The sequence below is a fragment of the Desmodus rotundus genome, chromosome 5, assembly GCF_022682495.2.
Source record: "Desmodus rotundus isolate HL8 chromosome 5, HLdesRot8A.1, whole genome shotgun sequence".
Lineage (NCBI taxonomy): Eukaryota > Metazoa > Chordata > Mammalia > Chiroptera > Phyllostomidae > Desmodus > Desmodus rotundus.
In genome coordinates, this window is record NC_071391.1 from 49,644,259 (window position 1) to 49,660,699 (window position 16,441).

Below are 16,441 nucleotides of genomic sequence, written 5' to 3' on the forward strand. Positions count from 1 at the left end.
ACTCCCTCTCCTTTTGCCTGTTCTTACAGGTGGGTCCTCGAGTGTCATCTGTTCACAGTGGTGTCCCCTGAGACCTCCCATCAGCTCATCTGAGTCCCGGCTGCCAGTCCTCACGGGCTGCCGAGTAGTCAAGCCTTATTCCTGACCGCGTGGCCCTTCGGTTCCAGGCAGTTTTCCTGGCTACTTCAGGGCCCCTGTGGTAGGCAGGAAAAAACGTTCCCCTCCACCAAGACATACTCACTTTCTAATCTCCTAGAACCTTGTGATATGATAGATAAGAGATGAAATTGCCTTACATGGCAAAATATGTGATTAAGATAAAGATCTTGAGAGTTTGTCATGGAGTATCCAAAGGGCACCTCACTGTAATCACACATATCCTTATGAGAGACAGGCAGAAGCTCTGGCCAGTGTGGCTCAGTCGGTTGGGTGTCGTCCCACAAAGTGAAACGTTGCCGGGTTGATTCCCAGTCAGGCCCATGTCTGGGATGTGGGTTCAGTCCCTGGTTGGGGCACTTATGGGAGACAACCAACTGAAGTTTCTCTTTGACATCAGTATTTCTCGTCGTCCCTTCCCCTCTCTCTAAAAATAAATAAATAAAATCTAAAAAAAGAGAGAGGAGGAAGCAGACTGGACACAAATGAAGATGGAACAGAGACAGATGAAGCCATGTGCTAAAGAATGCCAATAGCCACCGGAAGCTGGAAGAAGCAAGGAGAAGTTCCCTGCCGCCCCCCCCCCCCTCCCCCGGCCTCCCCCGGACTCCCAGCGAGAACATCAGAGGGAGCATGGCCCAGGGAGCACCTTCAGTTCAGTTCAGTGAAACTGATTTCAGACCTCTGGCCTCCAGAACAGTGGAAGAATAAATTTCTGTGGTTTTAGGCCAGTGAGTACGTGGCAACTGGTTGCAGCAGCCACAGAAAACTGAAACCGCTACACATCAGGTATACTGTAATCTTTCCCCTGTGTGTGAGCCAAGGGGATCCCTGGGAGCTTTCCCTTATGCCCTACAACCCCTCCCCCAGGGCCAGGACCTCCCTCTCTCACCCTCAAGCCTCTCCTGGGCCCATCTGCTTGAACTTCTGCGGTCCTGTCTGTTCTGCTCTCCAGCGCCTCAGCTGGGTGCAAGGAAGCCAAGTGCCCTGGCCTCCTCCCCGCTCCTGAAGTCCCCCAGCACCCCTCTGCCTCCCTGGGCAGCACACCGGCTTCCTGGGGAAAATGGAGGTGGGGTGGGGGTGGGGGTAGCTGATGCTGAGCACCTTCTTAGCATCTCCGATTCTTCACCTTCCCTCCTCTCTCCTTCTGCCCATTAGAACACTCCTTGTCTGGTTTAGAGTCTGACTCTTCATCAACTCTTTCAAATGCGTTACTTACACTCAAACCTCAAAAGCCGACTGTTTGCTGCCTTTATTATCTGTGTTCCCCCGTGGCATGAAGGCACAATTCCCCGGCTGCCTGGGTGGGGACAAGGGCATGGAGATAAAAGATTAAAACTAATTATCTTTGGGTCACATATATTTTCTTCATAGTACTTTACTTGGCCATTTTCCAAAACATCTAACATTAACATGTATTATTTTTGTAATTGAGGAAAAATTATTATGTTCAGCAAATTGTTTAAAGTGTATCACATTGAAAGGTTTTTTAAAGTGGGCGTGGAAAGGAACAAGTGCAAGAATAAAGCTGCCACTGCTCCGGGTAGGACACGCGCTTTGCTCTCGGCCTCTCACCAGGGCGCAGGAGAAATGCCGCCGCCGCGCTCGTGAGATTGGAATGGACCAACTGCTCAGAAGGACTGCTATTCTTAGGCCTCAACGCAGACAGGAGTTTCTGCCAAGGATCTGTTAGACACATAGTCTTAATCTGCTTTTTTGCAGAGAGGAAACTGCAGCGGAGCGGTGAAATGTCTCGCCCAGTGATGCAGCTACAAAGAGATGGAGCTGGATTTAAACCCAAAGAGGAGTCACGCAGGGCAATCCTTTTAAAAGATATGTCAATAGCCCTGGTCAGTGTGGTCCAGTTGGTTGGAGCATCATCCCATAAACTGAAAGGTTGTGGGTTTGATTCCCTGTCAGGGCACACGCCTGGGTTGCTTGCAGCTTTGGTCCCCGGTGGGGGTGCGTATGAGAGGCAACTGATGGATGTTTCTCTCTTGCATTGATGTTTCTCTCCCTCTCTCTCTCCCCTCCCCTCTCTCTAAAATCAATAAGTGTGCTCTCAAATAAAAATTAAAAAAAAAAAGATGTGCCAAATTACGTCATTCCTGTACTCAAAATCTTCAATAGCTCCTTAGTTTATTCAGGGCAAAGATCAAAGCCCGTTGACCCAATAGTGCCCTGGCGTCATGCCCAAAATTTCCTGCTCCACTTCTCCACCCTAACGGGTCAGATCAGCTCACCTGAAGGCCTTTGTCCTGGCTGTTCCCCTGGCCGGGAACACGCCTCCCGCAGATGCATCAATACGGCAAACTCCCTCGCCCTTCAAACCTCAGCTCAAAGGTCCTCTTCTAAGGAACCCTACCCTGACCTCTCGATTTAAAATTGTAACCCACTCCCCTCCCCCACCCTCCCCCTGGTACTGCTCTATTTTTATTCATAGCACTTGTCACTTTCTAACACAGTTTGCTGTTCATCGTCTGCTCCCTCTGCCAGCAGGCAAGCTCCAGGAGGACAGACTTTGTGACTCCCGTTCACTGATGTCACCTGAGTGTTGCTGATGGAAGCTGACACATAGTAGGTGCTCACTAGGTGTCTGCAGAGTGGTTGAATGGTGCTTGGAGAACGCTTCCCATGTTGCCTGGCACATAGTAAGTGTTCGGAGAATGTGATTTATCCTGTAGTGGTCAGGGCCAGGGCCACTTCCCTTTGTGAGCGTTGCGTTGGGTCAGGTCCTGTGTTTAGCAGTGGAGATGGGAATAACTCTGTCCCCAAGGACTTCCCATGCTGATGGGGCACACGTGCCAACTAACAGAAGAGGACCAGACAGGCAGGTGTTTTACTCGAGAAAGAAAGCGTCCAGATAAGGGAGAACCCATGTGCCAGAATCATGTCGGACACCGGCACGTGCATTTTCTCACTGAACGCTCATAAGGACCATAAGCAGGTATGAACGGCTCTCTTTTCTCATTTGTAACTTGCTCCGGGTCAGGTTAGTGAGGGAGTCGTTCTGACCCGGAGAAATCTTAGGGGGTTGCAGTAGAGAGGGCACATGGAGAGTGAGCAGGATAGTAGCAGAGAGAGAAGGCTGGACTGCATGCTGCGGGCTGCAGGGACAGTGGGAGCCAAGGCACAGATGGGGCGGCGTGGGGGAGGAAGAAACTTCCGTCTACCCCTCAAGGCGCTTTCCTTTGACCTAAAAATGAAATCTACACAGGAAAGATTAACAAGAAAAAATAACCAAATTTAATTACACGTGTATGTGCAGGAACCCCCACCTACATGAGAAAGTCAGCGCTCCCCCTCCCCCCACCACATCCATGCCAGGCTGAGAGACAGGACGGTGAAGGGAAGGATGGATGGCACTGTAGGCTAAGGATGAGCTGAGGCGCCTTGGGCCTTCAGAGGAGAGGAAGGTCAATGTAGGACCATAGAAGAGCAGATGCTCAATAATTACATGTTTTCCCTGCCTTATAGGTAGTTCATAAAAGCTTATTTCTGGCGATAGTTCTCACTATGGGAAGACTCCTAATTTAGTTTCTTTACGGGAAAGGTAAAAGTTTCTTGTGAACTCACTGGGACTCAATTGCCTTCAGCCCAAAACAATGCGCACGCCGCAGAGGTGAGACCCGGGAGGCCTGTTCTGGGCCCCTTCGGGAGCGTGTGTTGCGTGTTCACGGGCAGCCAGAGTCGGGGAAGGGCGGACCTGTCTGCCTTGCACAGCGGCCCATGATCCGACGGGGCAGGGTCTGGCACCCAGCCTGTGGATAGGGTGTGCCCAGGCTCGCTCCCAAGGTGGGATGAAGCCCATCGGCATGGAAACAGCCTCCCCACTGGGCCTCCACCCTCACTGGCAGGAGTGTGGCCCCGGCCCTGCCCTGGTCTTCGTGGGTCTGCCCCCAGGCTTCAGCTTCCCTAGGTTTGGAGCCCCCATACCTCAGCAGCCACTTTGTCAAGAGCTTGTCAAAACAACTTCCAGGTGCCTTCACTCTGAGCCCACGGGCCACCAAAAAGCAAGCGGGCCCTTTGTCCGTGCCTCTTAGTGCTGTGAGCTTTGGTGGGGCAACTGGCCTATTTTGTATAAGGATTGACCTCATACACCGAATTTTTCACCTTAATTCTTATTCTAAGATTATAGTAATTTATATAAGGTTTAAGATTTATTGAACAGTAAGCATGCACTTTTCTATTTCTTATTTAACTTCGTTCATATAACACCCTTGCCAGGTAAAAATGATCCCTCCATTTCATTGAGGACCTGTGATTTTTTTTTTCTTTTTTTTTGCAGGGCCACAGTTGATCAGTGACTGAGAGTCGGTCATTCACCCCCTCAGCCCTTCATCTGCTCTTCAACACTCTTTGAGCGCCTCTCCCCACCCCACCCCCCCGGCCCCTGCGCCAGCCTCAGAAAGTATAGGTGGGATGTGCACACAGGGCCCCTGACCCTGAGCTCATTTCTTCGTCAGACATTCAGATTTCAGGTCCAGGAACATTTATTGTTATTGTGAGCCTTCAGTGTTGGGTGTTTCGTCTATGTCTTGACATGTGATTCTTATAACAGTGCACCTGGAGGGAATCAGATGCAAGAAAACAGAGGGTCAGAATGCAGGAGGGATCTGCCCAAGACTGCCCCACCAGTAAGGGGCAGAGTCCAGACCCAACAGCGTGGAATCTGACATGTTTAATTCCCACCTCGGCTTTCACATTCCAGGCTCACCATCTCCGTCTCATGTTTGCTCTTGGGTTCTTAAATCCTTCTGGCTGGGCCTCAGGGTCTAATTCCTCTCAGCTGAAGCAGCCCTGATATCAAATAGCCCAGCTCCAGCAGGCCCTGTGGGAAGATGCCAGCAGAGGAAAGCAATGCCTTCCGGGGACCCACGAGTACAGCCCTTGTCTGGGAGTCCTGCTCCTTGGCCAGAGGACTGGGGCAGTCAGGGAGAGAAAGGGGGCCTGCTTCATGCCGGGTTGGGGCAGGGGTTGTCCCAGGCCAGAAATGACCAGACGACCCTGTCCATGGGTCACGCCACTCCGTCCTCTTCTTCAGGAAGGCAATGGTAGGAGATGTGAGTCCAGCATGCCCCCTAGACTGTGCTGGGGCCAGTGGCCATCCTGGAGCACCCTCCCAACAGAGGGTTATGGGTGGGGATTCAGGCTGGCCGGGGCTGAGGCAGGTGAGTCAGGAGCCAGGCAGGGGCTTTGGGAGAAACGGAGACCACCCCTAAGCCAGGCTGGGGAGGCTGAGGCCTAAGGAGAGGAAGGAGGATAGCAGGTGGAACAGGAGTGTGGAGGGAAGAAATAGGAGGAAAGGACACAGACACTCCGAGACTGGGAGAGAGGGACAGAGAAGGCATGGGCGGTAAAGGGGTTCTACAGAAAGTAACCTGGCGAGGCTATCCGATCGAAACTGCCAGGTCAGGTCATGGTGGGCCGTCTCCCCTAGGCCTATAAAGTCTGTAGTGAAAGGGCTATCTTTGCCTCAAGCAAGCCTTGTGCATGGCTTTTGTGCGTCTGGGTTAACACACCTTTGAAATGCCTCTATTTTAGACCCCTCAGGAGAAACCACCCTCAATTACCAGAGGGAAAGGGGGTGGGGGAGGGAGAAGAGGGTAAATGGGGGATAAATGGTGATGGAAGGAGACTCGACTTGGGGTGTTAAACACACAGTACAATTTACAGATGGTGTATTATGGAGTGGTACACCTGAAACCTATATAATTTTATTAACCAATGTTACCCCAATAAATTTAATTGAAAAAAAATTTTTAAAAAGAGAAACGACCCTCAAGAAAGCGCATAATCATGTTAACTATACTGTAACCCAATCCCCACCCTGCTCTCTCCCACCTCCATATAACCTTCCCTGAGCTCCCTCCTTAATTCCCCACGCACTGGAGGAGCCAAGGACAGCCATTCCGAGAAGCACTTACCTCGGACTGCTGATACCTTGCTTCCGGTGTATCCTCTGTTTGGCTCAAATACATTTTAATAAAGATTCTCTACGGGTGTGGATGTTCTTCTGTCAACAAGGGAAAGAGGGGTACAAAGAACAAGTAGAGAGAAAGGCAGAGAGAGAAAAAGAAAAACGAAGCCAGAGGCGCAGAGGCCAAGAGACAGGCGCACGGGGAGAAAGGTGAGAGGGACACAGCAACAGGGGGAATGACACAGAGAGAGAGGGGAGAGGAGGAGGGGGCCCCCCTGCCAGGCAGGGAGGCCCAGGGCCACTCTTCAGCTGGGGCTGGGCTGCCGGCCTGCTGGCCTCTGAAAAGAGGCAGGGATCATACCCATCTGGAAGCTTCAGGGTCCCTCAAGGAGGACAGTGTGGGGAGGAAGCCAGACAGGAGCCACGTCTCGAAGGAGGAAGCGGCAGCATTTTGCAAAGGCCTGAACTGGGGGAGGAGGGGAGGTTGCATAGACTGGGTTCCCTGGCCTGCATTTCCTCAGTGGGCAAACAGGACAGAACGCCCGAAGTTTTGGACTTCTGGACAAGAGAAGGACTGGGCGGGTAGGGCTGGTAGAGAGAAGCCCAGCTGCCCTACCCTCACCGCTTTGACAATGGAAAATAGGCGCCCCCACCCCCCAGAGGGGGAAAGGACTAGCCCAAGGTCACATAGTTTTCAGGTCTGCTCTAATTGCAGCCCCTGTCACTCATTTTCTCACTTATTCACTCTTTTATTCAACAAGCATTAACTAAGCAGCTGCCATGTACTAAGAACTTTGCTAGAGACTAAAAGCACAGTGAGGCCTTGTAGATGGCCGCTGCCCTCAGAGCTCGGGGTCTGATGGGGGAGGCGAGCGTGACAGCACAGCGAGCTAAGTGCTGTGAGAAAGGGAAGCTCAGGGGTGTGGAAGCCAGTCTGGGGGCTCAAGGGCAGCTCCCTGAGTGGGGGGATCAGGGCTAAATTGAGAGACAAGTAGGAGCTAATAGGAGGGGAAGGAGAACATGGCAGGCAGAGGAAGCTGACCCGACAAAGCGCAGTACTGCATCACGGCCACGAAATTCATCTCGCTGTGCCCTCTGACGCTCAAGGAAGCTGTAATATATTTTTTTATTACTCAACTGACTTTACCCCCAAACCACTCCCCGCCCCCACCTTGGTTAGCAGGAAAAAAATTACATAAAGTCACCTAATGTGGCTTAAAGCTTGGTCTGATCAGGTCATTTAAACAGTCTCTTTAAGGAATTTTCAGTCTGTCTTGTCTAAAAATACTCCACTCGTCAGGTTGCTTCCACCTCCACCTGCGTCCCCAGGTGTGTATATGTGGAGAGGCCTTAATGTGAGCGACGAGGCATGTACAGGATCACCCTGAAGAGGCAGGTGCGGTCCACATCTCTCCAGGATGAATCTGTGCCTGCCTGGTTGCTGGGCTCCTCACGTGAGGTCTCAAGCTAGTGAACTCTGGGTCGTCTTTCAACCCAGGCCATGCCCCAGTGGTGGCCCTGGCTGACCTGGCTCCACCTTGGCTCCAGATGCCTGCAGAGCCACAGTCTCGGCCTTATCCCTCATTAGCCCCCCGCCCAGGGGTCTCCCCACAGCATTTGCCTTTACCCTCCTGATTTATTAGCTCACTGGCTCTCAGTTCAGCCTCCAGGTCACTTAGAACACAGGACAGCTCAGGAAAGCAAAGGCTCAGGCCCCCTTCTCTTGGCTCACGTACAAGTCCAAGTTTACAAGGCCTCGTGTGCCTGTTGTTGCATGATACTGCATAGAATGCATATACTACCCCTTATTCGTGTACATTTTCCTCCAGGTTTTTACTCTTATGAAAAATCCTGTAATAAACATCTTTGTACCTTCCCCCTGGTGCCCATATGCAGGAGTTTCTCTGGGGTAGGTAATAAAAGGTAAACTGCTAGGTCAAATACACCAAGGTATGTGTAGGTTAAATTCTCATAGAGTCTGCCAGTCGGCCTCCAAAAACAGCTATGCCAACTTTCATTGCCAGAAGCTCTTATCAACGTTGACCAGCATCAGTGTTTTTCAAAATGTGTCAATCTTATAGGCGAAAGCTAATTCCCTGATCAATGTTTATTTTAAACTTTTGTTTCCCTGGGGAGCAGCAGGGCGGGCATCTTGGCATGTGGAAATCCTTTGTATTTCTTTTGTGACTTTCCTTTTCCAATACTTTGTCCAGTTTCCTATTGGCTTGTCTGTCTGTTCTCATTGACTTGTAGTTCTATTTTCTAGACATTGATTTCTTCTAATACATGTGGCAAATATTTCTCTTGATTTGTCATTTGTATTCTAACGTTATGTTGTCTCTTACAGAGAAGTTCCTAACACATGCTCAAATGTGGCAGATTTACCCTTTGGGACTGTTACTTTTTCTTTTAAATTAAAATAAAAATTTGCACCCTGGCTGGTGTGGCTCAGTGGACTGAGTGCCATCCCGAGGACCGGGGGCGTCACCAGTTCGATCCCAATCAGGACACATGTCTGGGTTGCTGGCCAGGTCCCCAGTAGGGGGCACGTGAGAGGCAACCACACATTGACGTTTGTCTGTCTCTCTCCGTCCCTTCCCCTCTCTCTAAAAATAAATAAATAAAATCTTTACCAAAAAAATTTGCTCAGGTCTCCAATCTGGTCTCCCCTTCTCAGGGAGGGATGCCCTGAACTGCCCCCCACACAAAGAACACAGCCTAGGGTTTCCAGCAGTGAGAGAGCACCCACACCCACACCCACCCTTCCACCATAGCTCCTGCCTGGCACCCAGCCTCACCACACAGAAACCTGGCCCCCCACGATCTGACTCCAGAAGCAGGGCCTTCAGCCAGGCCACATGTTCCTCCAAGGGGCCATCCTGCCGCCTCCATGCCACGCTCAGATAATCGCACGCACACCTGGGCTCCTTGCCAAGCAGGTCCCCTTGCTGGGCCCGTGGCCACAGGCGGCCAAGCAAGGCAATGTCTGGCCTCCAACCTCCCTCGGATAAGAATTTGGTCAATTTTTCTCCCACAGTACCTGGCAGCTTCTCCTTTCAACCCACAAAACACGCTAATTACACTCTAATTATACACCCTCCTCCTGACCACACTGCTGGTCCCACCCAGGGACGGCTTTTCTCCACACCTCCCTCCCCACTCCTGTCAAAGGGAGGCTGTGTTTCCCAGAGCGGCAGAGAGGAATGCCCCAGCGCCCCCACGCAGCCCCTCACACCAGGCAGCCTCCGCCACAGTGTTGCAGCTCTTATGAGGCCCTTCCTCGGTATTCATTTACGGGCCTCCCCAGAGCCAGGGATTCAGGTTGCTTCCAGCGTCTGCCTTCTCCACAACCCTGACCTACTACGGCCCCTCCCAGAATGAGAGTTCTAAGAAAGGCCACACTTGGGGATTCCAAGGTTATCGTCTGCCTGTAACTTCTCTCATTAAAGAAAATATAACTCACGTCCTTACAGGACACCCCGTCTGATAGGGTACCCAGTGCCCCTCTGAATCCCAGGCTGACCATTGAGGTGCACCTAGGCATTGAGAGTAGCACCCCTGCGTCACCGTGCTGGAAATGTCACCGTATGGGGACTCCATTCTGTGGTGCAAGACCTGCCCCTTCCCTCGCTGTTTCCCAAAAGCAGTTCTGCTGTGTGTTCGGGAGCAAGGGGCCCTCGCGACAGGAGGGAGCTTTCTCCCGGATGCACGAGCGGGAGCAAGTTATCTCCCTGCCTTGAGTGTCTGGTTTTTCCTCCGTAAAGGGGGGGTGATCATCTACCTGCTGGGGTGATGATGAGGGAAACTGAGTCACACGTGCAGGATGACGTGCAGTGTCCAGGTGAGGTCTGCCCTTTCCTTATTCCACACTTGGCCTCCCCGCTCCCTCTCCCACCACAAGCGAGGCCCTCTGCATGGACGGATCCAATGAAGACCTTTGCTGTGAGGTCCAAGTTAGGGCCACGCTTGCTTTGGACGACCCCAAAATGCTCCCTGGCCCCTGACATTAGCTTCCCCTCACTTTTCATCCTGAGTGGCTCCTGATCTCCAGACACCAAAAGACCCTGGGGGGAAAACCAAACTGTAATCTGTTGGCTCGAAGCAGCTAAATGGCCTGCCAGGCAAGCTGCCTGCTGGGCCCGCAATGGAAACGTACACCTTGACTCAACGGCTGAAGGGCAGTAGGACTTGATGGTCTTTGTTGTTGTTTTTTAATTTGGTGAGGACCCTCGAGTGGGTGCATATTCTCACGTGCGAGCCTCGTTCTCGCTCAGGCTCACAGTCCAGCCCACAGTCACATGCCCTCATGGCCAAGAATGCGTAATCCAAGCAGCCACCTGCTGCCAACTGAGTGGGTGGTGCGGCTGGCAGCGGGTGGGCAGGGCGCAGAAGTCTGCGACACAGGAGACGTCATAATTCTGTACAAATGACATTCTTTTCCAGCCCCTACTCCAGAAAGGGCGTGACGCTTCCAGTTGGAAGGGGCTCTGATGTTCCTCCCGTCACAGCAAGATGGGAGGTGCTCACCGGGGAGACCCCCGACGCAGGCTCAGGTTGGAGAGAGGGACGGGCTGCGTCAGCTGTGCTCACAGGTGCACAGGCGCCAGCTACGGTCGTTTCCTTGTGGAAACACCTCTGGCCAGTCCAGGGTTCTCTCAGGCAATTCAGGGTTTTGCCCGCCCCTCCTACCTGAGGTGCTGGAGTTCTGGTGGTGCGCAGGGTGCATAGTGCCAGGGCAATGCAAGGCCACCTGTCCTTGGTCACCTTCATTCCATAACACCAGTCCCCTGCTGCCCTCACATTCCCACTGGTGGCTCTGGTCACCAACGTCTCGTCACTGGCTTCTGTTGAAGGGCCCACATTCCCATGCAAATGGACCCACTCTGACAACTGACACCTGACAAGGACCCCTGTGTTCTAGAGGCTCATGTGTACCACAAAGACTGAAATACAGATATAAATACAGATAGAGACACACTATACAGATATGGTCTTTAAGAAATTAGTTTGGAAGCCCTCTAAGTGACTGAGCAAATGAAAAGACCAGAGAAGGGAGTAAGAGACAAATTGCCCCCAGCCCCACCGGGCCAGAGCTAGGGCTGAGAGTACTCTGTGTGGGACTCACCAAGATGTCAGGAGGCAAAGGAGCATCAGAGAAGTGGGCCCTCAGCCCCTCACATATCCAGGTGGGCTCTCAGCTGCCCCCCAGCATGCCTGAGTCCTTTGCATTAGCACTACCAACGCCATTAACCTCAGACTAAGTTAAGCACCCAGAAGTGATGAGTTTGGAGGAGTTTAGGTGCAGTAATTAAATCAGAGCCAAGGGGAGCAGGTGGTAGTTAAGGGCAGGGAAGTGAGGCAGCAGCCTCAAGGTCCTGAAAGGAAACCAGTACAGAGGCATTCATGTGGGGATGGTACAGGGAAAGGGACAGGAGTCCACAGCTGTGGCCTCCTCTCAGACTCAGCAAACCTCAAAGCTGGAGGTCCCAGCAGCCTCTCTACAGCTGAGGAGGCAGGCCAGGAGGGAGGCAGGGGCTCCTCCAAGGGCACGTAGCTGAGCTGGAGTGGAAGCCAGGTCTTGTGATGAATGGGCTCTGCCTACCTCCCTGTGTACTCCAGGGGTCCCGGAAGTTCTGGGGCTGTGACTTGGTTTCACATGACGGCTTTGTTTCTTTATCAGAAGATAATGATGTTAATGAGATCAAGGCACTGGGCCTCACCTCGGCCCTGTCTACAGCTCCCATCCCCAAAAGACATGTACAATCTTAAAAATAATTGGTCAAATCAGCAAAGTCAGCAAATAGATTTTCTGCTGGTTGGACTGCTTCCACCTCATCTGACCCACCCCCAGACCTACAAGGAAGCAGGTGGCCAAGGTCACATCTCAGGGCCACTTTTCAGAGGTTTTTGAGCAGCCCAAGGGCGTGGCTGGGCCCCACTCCTCCCTGGGTCCCGAGCCCCCAAGGCAGAGAGTCCCCCAGAGGCCTCCAAGGCACTTGGTGAATGAATGAATGAATGAATGAATGTATGACCTAACATCCGTTTTGCCTGCAATAGGATCCTCACACCAGCAGCAGAGCCTCACACGGCACAGCGCCAAAAGAGACATGCAAGGTGGATGGGCGGTGTCTCCCCTTTGCCCCTCCAGATCTGTTGTCCACCTTTCCACACCCTGCTCTGTGCCCCAGATGCTGGCCTGAAGGGACTGCACCCATGGGCTCCAATGCCTTTTGGCTTCTGGTTAGGTCTAGGCAAAGGGGAGCCCAGCAGGAGATGGAAGAATGAGAGAGGAAGGGAGGATGCCAGAGTACTGATCACCCGGGTCCCCAATCTGGGTGGTGGCCCGGACTGGTGCAGCTCTGGACAAAGGACACCACTCCTGCCAGGCCCCTCTGCGTGTGACTCTCTCCCCAGGTTCCAGTAACATGTCCCTCCCCTCAGCCCCTCAGGTCCTAGGTAATATCGACTTTGTTTTCCTGACTCTAGGGTACTGCAGGGTCCTGTGTGGCTTCCCTTCACACCACCCCTCCCCATCTTTATGCATAGCCCCTTTGTTAAGTCCACTGTGAACTATCCTAATTACGTGAGAATCTGTTTTCTACTGGGACCCTGTCTGATACAAGTGGGTAACTGGATGGATGGATGGATGGATGGATGGATGGATGTTTGGATGGAACTAGTATCATGTCATAGTACAAGTTTCATAGCCTGGATTTGTACCTTAACTCTACCACTTACTAGGTGTGTGAACTTGGAAAAGTTATATAATATCTCTAATATTTTTTTTCCAGCTGTAAAATGGGATTAAAAACAGTAATTTGTTCACAGGGCTGTTGTGAGGATCAAATGTGAGAATAAATGCAGAGTTAAGCACCTTGCTTGGTACACAGTAAGTGCTCAACAAATGGTCACAGTTGCTCCTATGGCTGTCCTGTCAGGTGGTAAAACGAAGGCCCATAATGCCTCCCTCATGAGCCTCCGCACGTTCGTGAACCAGGTCAACCCAGGTCTTGGTGAGCAGCACCTGTGAGCTCTTAGCTCTTTCCCTGGGGGCCCCCAGGCTTCCCTCCTTCCTGGAACCTGGCTGTTGTCCTCACTCCTCCACTCTGAGCTGGGGCCCGGGGTGGGGGTGGGGAGGTGCCGTGAACCTGAGGTAGGCAGACAACAGCTCTGTCTCTGCCGGGCATTGACTTGGGCTCGGTCTTCTTTCTCTAGAATGGGAGTGAAAGAACATGACTCAGTACTTGGTGACGTAAGTGACTGTGGCAGTTCAGGAGAGGCCTCTGGACACTGCAGCCCCCTAGCAAGCTTCCAACTCTGACCCTTCAGAAGGTCCAATGAAGGTCAAGTGCAGTGGGCCTTTCTGTCGAGGGGCATCCTAGGCTATGAGCACCCCAGTGAGGCTGGGAAGGACTCCCAGAATCTCCCTTTAGAGGTCTGGGCAGAGAGGGCTCGCCCTGTCACCAGGAAGGCAGCCTCCCTCCCCACGAGGAGCAGCCCCGAACCCCAGGCACACTCACTTGGTGCCTGCGAGCCCCCTACCCCCAGCCCAGCCACACACACTCCTTCCTGCCCCCCACAGTCAGGGCAGGTTCACTGAGCCCTCTCTGCACCAAGGGCCACCCCTGGGAGCACCTATGAGGCAGACATGGTCCCAGCCTTCCACACACATCTCACATCCAGAGACGGTCACAGTGAGAAATAGTTGAGCTCCACCCCTCCCTTTACAGATGTGGACAGTGAGTCCCAGGGAGGGCAGAGACCTGCCCGAGGCCGCCTAGAGCTTTGGTGCAGAGCCTATTTCAGCCCAGGGGGCCCAGGCCAGTGTCTCTTTCCCTCCTGGGTCAGCATGAGCTCTGACAGGAGACTTGTACAAAGGGGCTCTTGGCCTGAGGTCCAGGAATTGAGGGTCTTTGGAAACTAACTTGCAGGAAGGCATTGATTGGCAAGTCACCTGAACTCTCTCAGCCTCAATTTCTTCAGCTTCGAAATCAGAATAACGCGGCCTTCCTTGCAGAGAAGATGCAACATGCCTGGGTTGTGCCTGAACAACGTGTATTCGGTTGAATCATAGGAAATTGTTGGTTTTCAAATAATGGTTTCACCTGATAGTTATCATTTTATTGGCATTAGCACATCATTAACTGTGTGCTCTCCTATACGTTATTTTACCTGTCTTCTCATCTCAAAAACAACGGCACAGTGGGGGGTGCCCACTGAAGCTTAGTCTCCCCCATCTCATCCCCTTCTCATGCAGTCTCTTCTTCTCCTGGGGGTGGTTGCGGGGCAGCCTGACCTCTCTGCTGAGAGCCACAGCCCCATGGGCAAGAAGACGAAATTGTGACGGAGATGGGAGAGCACGGAGGGGCTTCTACAGTCACATCCTCAGACAAGTCTTCAGAGTTCAAAGAAAAGAAAAAAGCAAACCAGGTCACACTTTTAAAAACCTGACACAGTGCAACCCTCTGAGGCCATGCGTGAGACTTCTGGTGGGCTTGGGGACAGGACACCGAAGTACTACAGACCGGGCCTCTGCCTTTTCCATTCTCCCTGCCAACTCTCTCCCAGACTCCCTGAGCAGGGCTGAACAAGAAAGTCCGTTCAGTGTGTTCTGGGTCACAGCTAAGAAAACAGCCAAAATGTTCTTTTGGCAGCTGGCTGCCACCTGGAGCCATGGCAGAGCTGAAAGTCACAGCTCCGGGAGGCCCCGGCATCTCGGCGTCCAGCCTCCTGTCCCTGGGTGAGTGGCTGTCGGGCACTGAGGGCAGAGGCTGGTGCTCTCCAGGGGTGGGGATGCCACCCTCCTCCTAACTCCCCCGATGCAGGGCTTAATCTCATGCCAGGCAGGCAGCCATTTGGGCCGGCTTCAGCCCTTCCTTTCGTTATCAATAATCAATAGCTCCTGACAGCATCTCTGTGCTGGCCTTAGGGACCCAGGGACAAACAGAACAGCCTTGTGGACTTCCTAGTCTGTCTCACTGTTTGGCACCCAACTCCTCCCCCAGCCTGGACCCAGGTGAGGGCAGGGCCCAGGTGGCACAGGACACACTCTAGGCGCTTCCTAAATAGTTGTTCAACGTTAAATAAAAGGATGAACAAACATGTGACTAGCTAGATTCCATAGGGGCATTTCAATAACAAGATTCTCACGGCTTCGCAAGTGGCCCTTTTCCCTGGAGAGAACCGGTGGGAAGTGGAGGGCCCCAGGTGGGGCAGGGGCAGCCATCTCCCCAGGTCTCCTGCCACTACCCATCAGGGAGCCCACGAACCTTCCTTCACACTGGGCTCCAAATCGGGAGCTGGGGAATCCTCAGGTCTGAAACCTCCCTCGTGCCGGGGCTTGTCCCCCTCCACCACCCCACCCTCAGAGGCCTGGACATTCTCAGCACCAATTCTTGGAAGGAGACAATGGCTAATGATTAGAAGTTCTGGAATTCAGTACAGAAGTGGTCATTTAAACAAGGGGAAAGGACGCTGATGAAGAGACAAGAATTCTGGGTTCTGGCCTCCACAGGCATGAGACGCAGGGTCAGGTGGACCTGAGGTCAGCGGCAGCTCTGATATCTAGAAGCTGTCCAATTTCTGGCAAGTCCCTCACTCCCCTCACGGAGCCCTGGTTGTCTCTTTTTAAGAAGGGGTGATAACATCCACCGCAGCAGATCCCTGTGGGGGTGTGTGAAGAACCAGGAGCGCAGATGTTCGGCGGGCACACGAGGACGCGGGCTCAGTGAGCAGCTGCTGCTCAGAGCCCCTCACATTCAGCATGCCGCCCTACCCCCACGGTCCAACAACGAAAGGGCTAGCATCCAGCCCAACAGTGGGTCTCCAGGACCCTGATGACCCCTCTGATTGGTTGGTACCCGTGTTGACCTAATGACTATGCCGAAATGCTTTGTGAACTGCCTGAGCTGTTGAATCCCCAGACACACACCTTCAGCTCAGATCCCGCCTCCCGGTTTCCACCTGGATGTCTCATAGGCACGGCATGCTGTCCACTCCCAAACTGGTCTGAGTCCTGCTAAACCCATCCGAGGAGTCAGCTCCACCTCTGCCCAGCTGCTCCAGGTAGCATCCATACCCAGCCTGGCCCCTGTCTGGCAATTCTGTTTCCTCTAAGTCCTCTGGATCTGTCCCCACCCACCTGTGTCCCCATCATTCCTCTGCTAAGTCAGGCCAACCTTCTCACTGGCTTCTGGGCTCCAGTCTCTCCCTCTATTTCATTCTCGAACTGTGGCTACCTTCCACCAGCAGGGTCTCTCTTTGACCCCTCAGTGAGAGGACAACCATCGGGGACAGCCCTCAGTGATGGCTGTCGCAGTTCGGAGTTCCTGGGCAAGGAGTGTCTCAGATAATTTGTAGGCAAAA